The 6080-nt window shown below is 38.5% G+C and overlaps 1 long non-coding RNA gene across 1 annotated transcript; it reads right to left on the bottom strand.

Moving 5' to 3' along the window:
- Positions 1-306: 306 nt before the first annotated feature.
- LOC132069311 (uncharacterized) lies at positions 307-2598 on the bottom strand. Its single transcript, XR_009417738.1, has 2 exons — positions 1450-2598; positions 307-609 (listed from the first exon to the last, which is right to left on the bottom strand). It is a non-coding gene; the product is annotated as an uncharacterized LOC132069311 (long non-coding RNA).
- Positions 2599-6080: the final 3482 nt, after the last annotated feature.

Below are 6080 nucleotides of genomic sequence, written 5' to 3'. Positions count from 1 at the left end.
ACCCGATACATGAAGACATACCACTTCTGAAGTAACACTTACCCTTGAAGCAATTATCTACTTCCTACTTCATATATGCCATTATAGGAAATATAATCCTACAACATCCAAACAGGCTGAGACGCCACGCCTTGGCAGTTTGGACTAAAGGATAATGTACCAAGGAGAGGCAAAATGTATCAGCAACAAGATTTCCAGTACTATATGTCACGACCCAATCGAAGGGCCATGACGGGTACCCGGAGCTAACCTACCGAGCACCTCTTAATATACTTCTCATGCTTATATCTAGGTGGACCACATAACTAATTCAGAAGCATCATAGTCTATATAATCACCAACAACTGTGCCATATGTACAAGCCTACAAGGCTACCAAAAATATATACAATACTATGAACCGATAAGTATACTGAACATCTAACTATGAACATCTATCTACGAGCCTCTATAAAGAGTACAAACAGTATAAGGATGGGACAAGACTCTGTCATGCCCATATGTATACAAAAGAATAATAGCGGCTAAGCTGTAATTCTAGGACAAATGGAGCACTCCTGAGCAAACGCTGATGAAGCAACCTAAGGTTCCTGTAAGTCACCCTGTCTACCTGTAGGAATAAACGCAGCGTCCACAAGCAAAAAGATGTCAGTATGAATAATGTACTGAGTATGCAAGGCATGAATAACAACATAATAAAGATATGAGAGGTAACATGAGATAAAAGACATAACCTGTACATCTGGATGCCTCTTAAGGCGGATGTCATGCATGCTTAGCTTTTAAAAAAAAATAAAAATTCATACATATATCATATCATCCCGCGTCCGGGGTAACATATATATATATATATATATATATATATATATATATATATATATATATATATATATATATATATATATATATATATATATATATATATATTGCTGCGGAACGTGAAGTCCGATCCATATATCATATCATCCCGCATCCGGAGTAACATCATAATCTGCCCACTGCAGTGGTGTGCACATCTACGTGCCTGCCTGGCCGATTATAGTGCAGCCCGGTGTGAGACAATACATACATATATATAAAGCGTGCATGAGAGCCCAGATGAAATGTTACAATTCTATCGGAGTGACGTAAGGTTGGTAAACCTCTAATTTCTATTATGGAACTATCATCATTGCTATATCTCACCTTGAAAGAACAAATACCATAAGATGAGATCAACAACAATGAGTAATATCAATAATCATGGAACAACATTAAGAGCTATAAGCTTTGGTATCTTTAGAAATAGAATCATCATCATCAATATAGAGAATATTTGTCAACAATATCATGAGAACCTTGAGAATTATAAGCTTCTAGCGTTTCTAGGAAATAGGATATTATGGATATCATGTATGGGTTCACAATAAGGGAATCATGCCTTTAGAAAGAAAGGGTTAGCCTTACATACCTTTTTGTCTCCTCAACTACTTAACGTTTCTCCTTCCAAGTTCACAAATCTACATTCAAGAGGATTCACACCAACGTTAAGTCTTGAAAATACTCATAAGTTCAAGCTAGAATAATTAATAAACTAACGAAAATTGGGCAGCACTTCCCTTATTCCATATACATCCACCAAATTCCAAATCAACCCTCAAACAACAATAACAACTTCAAAATATCATGATTAATAGATTTCATTCAAATTATATCCAATACAATCCCAAAACTTATTCCCATAATCAATTTATAACAACAACTTCAACACAACCCCTTATACTCTTGTATACAACACTTCCCCATCATCATTATTACACCTCATAAGAAGATTATACTCAAAGAATTCTAATAATTATAACTCAAGTTAATTCACTTCTCAAAATATCCTCAAATTCATATTTGAACTTCCTTTTTCTCTTTCTTTCCTCAATCAAGTTGTATAACAATCAAACATCCTAAAAAACATGCAATAGATGTGAAAACTTACCTTAATCACACAAGAGCAAGCTTCGGATCAAATTATTCAACTTGAGTGAAACCTCCAACTTCAACACCAAAGGAATTCATGGACTCTACAAACCCTAGTGAGCCTCCCAACACTTGAATCTCTTGATTTTCATCTTTCAATCCTTGATTTTACTTGGGTTTGGTTGGATATGTTTAGAGTCTATAACTTTCATGGACTTGGGTAATGTTGGAAATGAGCTAAAATGAATAAGGGTCGAGTATATAACATAAAAAAAGTCATCCACCGCCTCAGATATACGGTCCCATATACGGACCGTAAATTATTTACGGTCCGTACATTTGGACCATAAATCCCCAACAGAAAACACCAACCACTGATTCAATTCTATGGTGGAAATCATGAAATTTACGGTCCGTAAATATATACAGTCCGTAAATCCAACCGTAAATCCCAACTTTTGCTGAAACGTATTCTCGTTGATTCATTGAGCCTTTAATCCTTCTAATACCTGCTAAACATGAACTTAACCCCTTATAACTATAAGATAAACATGTCTATCTCATTTAACCTTGATAACCCCAGTGTCCAATGCTAGAACCACTAAAACACGATGAATCTCAATGTACAAAACCACGAGGTATCATACTATAACTCTGTTATACCCCGTAAATTTATACGACGAATTATCCTCAAGCAAATCGACTCGAGTTAAAGGCGGAATTATTTTCGGATGTGAAATAAGAGCTTTTAATTTTCAACTTTGATTATCACAAAAATTGCTTATAAATTTTATTTAGTATAGAAATATTAATATTGGAGATTAGGAATTAATAAATTGTGATTAGATTATTAAGTAGGGATTAGTAATTAAGTAAGTTAATTATCGGAAGTGGGTCCCACGACACGTGGCGAGATTTGGTTGGCCTTGAATAAAGATGGACACATGTCATGAAAATTGACACATGTCCACTTTGTAAAGATTATACATGAGCATAAGTGGATGACTAAGTCATCACTTACACTACAATTAATCTTGCAAATTAGGTTTTAGAGAGAGGGGCTCTCAAGCCTAGAGGGAGAGAGGAGTTCGGGCACTGTTCACGGCGAACTGTTCACGGCGGCGCCACTGTTCACGGCGGCGCTACGTTCACGACGGTGAACTGTTCACGCGCTACTATTCATCGCGGCGCACGTTCACGGCGTCACTATTCACGTTAATATTCACGGCGTTACTATTAAGGTAAGGTTTAATATTTTCCTACATGTTTTAGAAGATGATTAGTCTTTGTATGAATTGGTGGATGTGGAAGAAATTGCAAGAGTTGTGTATGTTAATATGGAAGTGGAGTTTGAGCCGTATGGGGCCAATTTAAACTAGCTATGGTAAATTTAGTTTAATTAGTAGTATGGTTGTTATTATCATGGATTATATGGCGAAAGGATTAGAAAGTTAAAGTTGAAATTTTGTTGATATGAATATGTTGTTGTTTTCGTTGAGTTGAAGGAATTGAAGATATGATTATATCCATATGTTGTTGTTGGTATTTCTATGTCAACAGGAGGGCGATTGAAAATTTGGATAGGCGAATGTATAGGGGAAGTGCTTGCCGGATTTTCGCTAGATTTTTAGATAATAGAAAGCCCTAAACGAGGAAATATAAACTAAACTATAGGTTCAATAAGAAATGGGTTATAGAATTGTGGACTGGAAATATAGTTACTAACGATAACGTTACTTTTATATAAATAGGCTAAAAGGGCGACGAGGCGAAAAGGATTCACGAATAGTCGCCGATGTATGTAGAGCCTACCTTTCCTTCTTTTGGCATGACCTTTATGAAATGAACAAATAACGTATATGTATGATTCTAAGGAAAATTTTATTCTTAGCGCCACTAGGATGGCCGATGTCTTTGATTTCCATAAATACTCCATGTGGTTTGATATGTATATACATGATGTTCAAAGATTTTAGTTGGTATATTTCCGAATGTTGTTCGAAAGAAAATCGATATGGCTAAAGTCTTTGATGAATATTTTGATACGTAAATATGATCTTAAAGTCCCTATTTGATTTGGTCCATATCATTATTCGGAAGTTTCCTAATATGAATGATACTTGAATTTCGAAATATGGCTTATGAAATGTTTTTAGGTTCCGTACTTCAACGGACTCGTAACTTTCGTAGACTAACTCGGATTTACTTGAAACGTGTTTGTGATTTACTAATGATTTCAAGAAAACTAGTTTTGTACTAAAGGAAACATAAAGTCGATTTTCAAAACCACTCCGAAGGGAGTGCGAGATTTTATTATTTAGACTTCCAAACCACTCCGAAGGGTGCGAGATTTTCGAGCCTAAGCTATTAGGTGATTTCATGACGTGACTAAGTGTGCTATATAATATATGGCCTCGGCTTATACCGAGTGTGCTATGGCCTCGGCTTATGCCGAGTGTGCTATGGCCTCGGTTTATGTCCGAGTGTGCTAGGTGACACATGGCCTTAGTTTATGTTATGGATTTTCTTTAAAAGAGATTTCCATACATTTGCATATTTGCATTCATGCCCGAAGGGCCATTATTGATATAGAGCGGAAGCGGTCGCCCGAAGGGGCCATTATTGATATAGAGCCGGAAGCGGCTGCCCGAAGGGGCCATCATTAATTTGCCGGAAGCGGCACGTGTGTTGCATTGCATTATTCACTTAAAGGAGGTGTGTTAGATTACATTATTTATTTTGAAAATGTTAGTTAGATTGTAATTATTTACTTGAAGCCTGCTTGAGATTTTGTGTACATATTTACATTTCTTCCAGCGGAGGCTGCAGGTATTGGGTTGGTTATGATTCCTTCTTTCCTAAATTGTGCGATGGTTATCATTTATTCCCGCTTTACATATTCAGTACATATTCCGTACTGACCCCCTTTCTTCGGGAGGGGGGGGGCTGCGTTTCATGCCCGCAGGTCCAGGGACGCGACTCGGCGATCCAGCTACTTAGGGGGATTCAGAACTAGGAGTCGGACAGCTCCACTTGTTCCGGAGGCTGTTCCTATTTTGGTATAATTTTGTGTATATATTTTGCAGGTCATACTTTTTAGTAGTCTGCGAACAGCGTGGGTGTTATGGGTACTGTTTAGTTCTGTCAGTCACTACATTGTTGTACAAAAGTAGTGGTAGCCTCTTCGGCCCGCCTTGTCCTATGTCATGTATATATTTATGTATGTGTATATATGACGGTACGCTTTAAGACGTTTTGAGTTACATATTGACTTTAGTATTTTATTTAGAATTTTCGGACATAGTAAAAAAAAAAAAAACTATTGATCGCCATATTGAGTACAAGTAGCATATGTTGGGTCATCGGGCTGGGTAAGCCCGGTCACTTGTCATGGCCCTAGATTGGGTCGTGACAAAAGTGGTATCAGAGCAGGTCAGTCCTCGGCATGTTCGCAGACAGTGTCTAGTAGAGTCTTGTTTATCGGTGTGTTGTGCACCACATCTATAATCAGGAGGCTACGAGACATTAATAGGGTGTCATTCTTTCTTTCATGGTGAAGATCGTGCGGATAGAGCTGTGTCGTAAGTAAAGTCCCTAATCTAATGATATGTATAATTTCAGTGATGCCTAGGAAGGGTAAGGCGACGGCAGCCCAGAAGGGCAAAGCGGTTGCGGATGAGGCAGCTAGTCGAGCCCCTAGATCTACCAGAGCTCAGACTTACACTGGGATACGCATTCGGTCCCAGAGTCCCCCTACTTCCCCATCTTCAGAGGGGCATCTGATCCAGCCCCAGCTCCAGCACCCGTACCAGTGCCCCCGGTTCATCGGCCGGATGCTCAGAGTCAGGAGATAAGGGAGATGAAGGATGCGATACGTTTGTTAACTCAGCTACTTGCTACCCAGGCTGGACGACAGGATAGGGGCCATGAATATCCGGATAGGGCCGCTAGTGCCAGGGCCCGAGATTTTCTTACATTAAATCCCCCAGAATTTAAGGGCACGGATCCTAATGCTGATCCTCAGGAGTTCATAGATGGTATGCAGCGTACTTTAAATATAATGAAGGCGTCAGTTACGGAGTCTGTTGAGCTAGCTGCCTATAGGTTACAGGGTATAGCAATTAATTGGTA

Source organism: Lycium ferocissimum, chromosome 9 (assembly GCF_029784015.1).
Source record: "Lycium ferocissimum isolate CSIRO_LF1 chromosome 9, AGI_CSIRO_Lferr_CH_V1, whole genome shotgun sequence".
NCBI lineage: Eukaryota > Viridiplantae > Streptophyta > Magnoliopsida > Solanales > Solanaceae > Lycium > Lycium ferocissimum.
The sequence above is the reverse complement of the archived record's forward strand: the minus strand, read 5'-3'. Positions and strand labels throughout refer to the sequence as shown.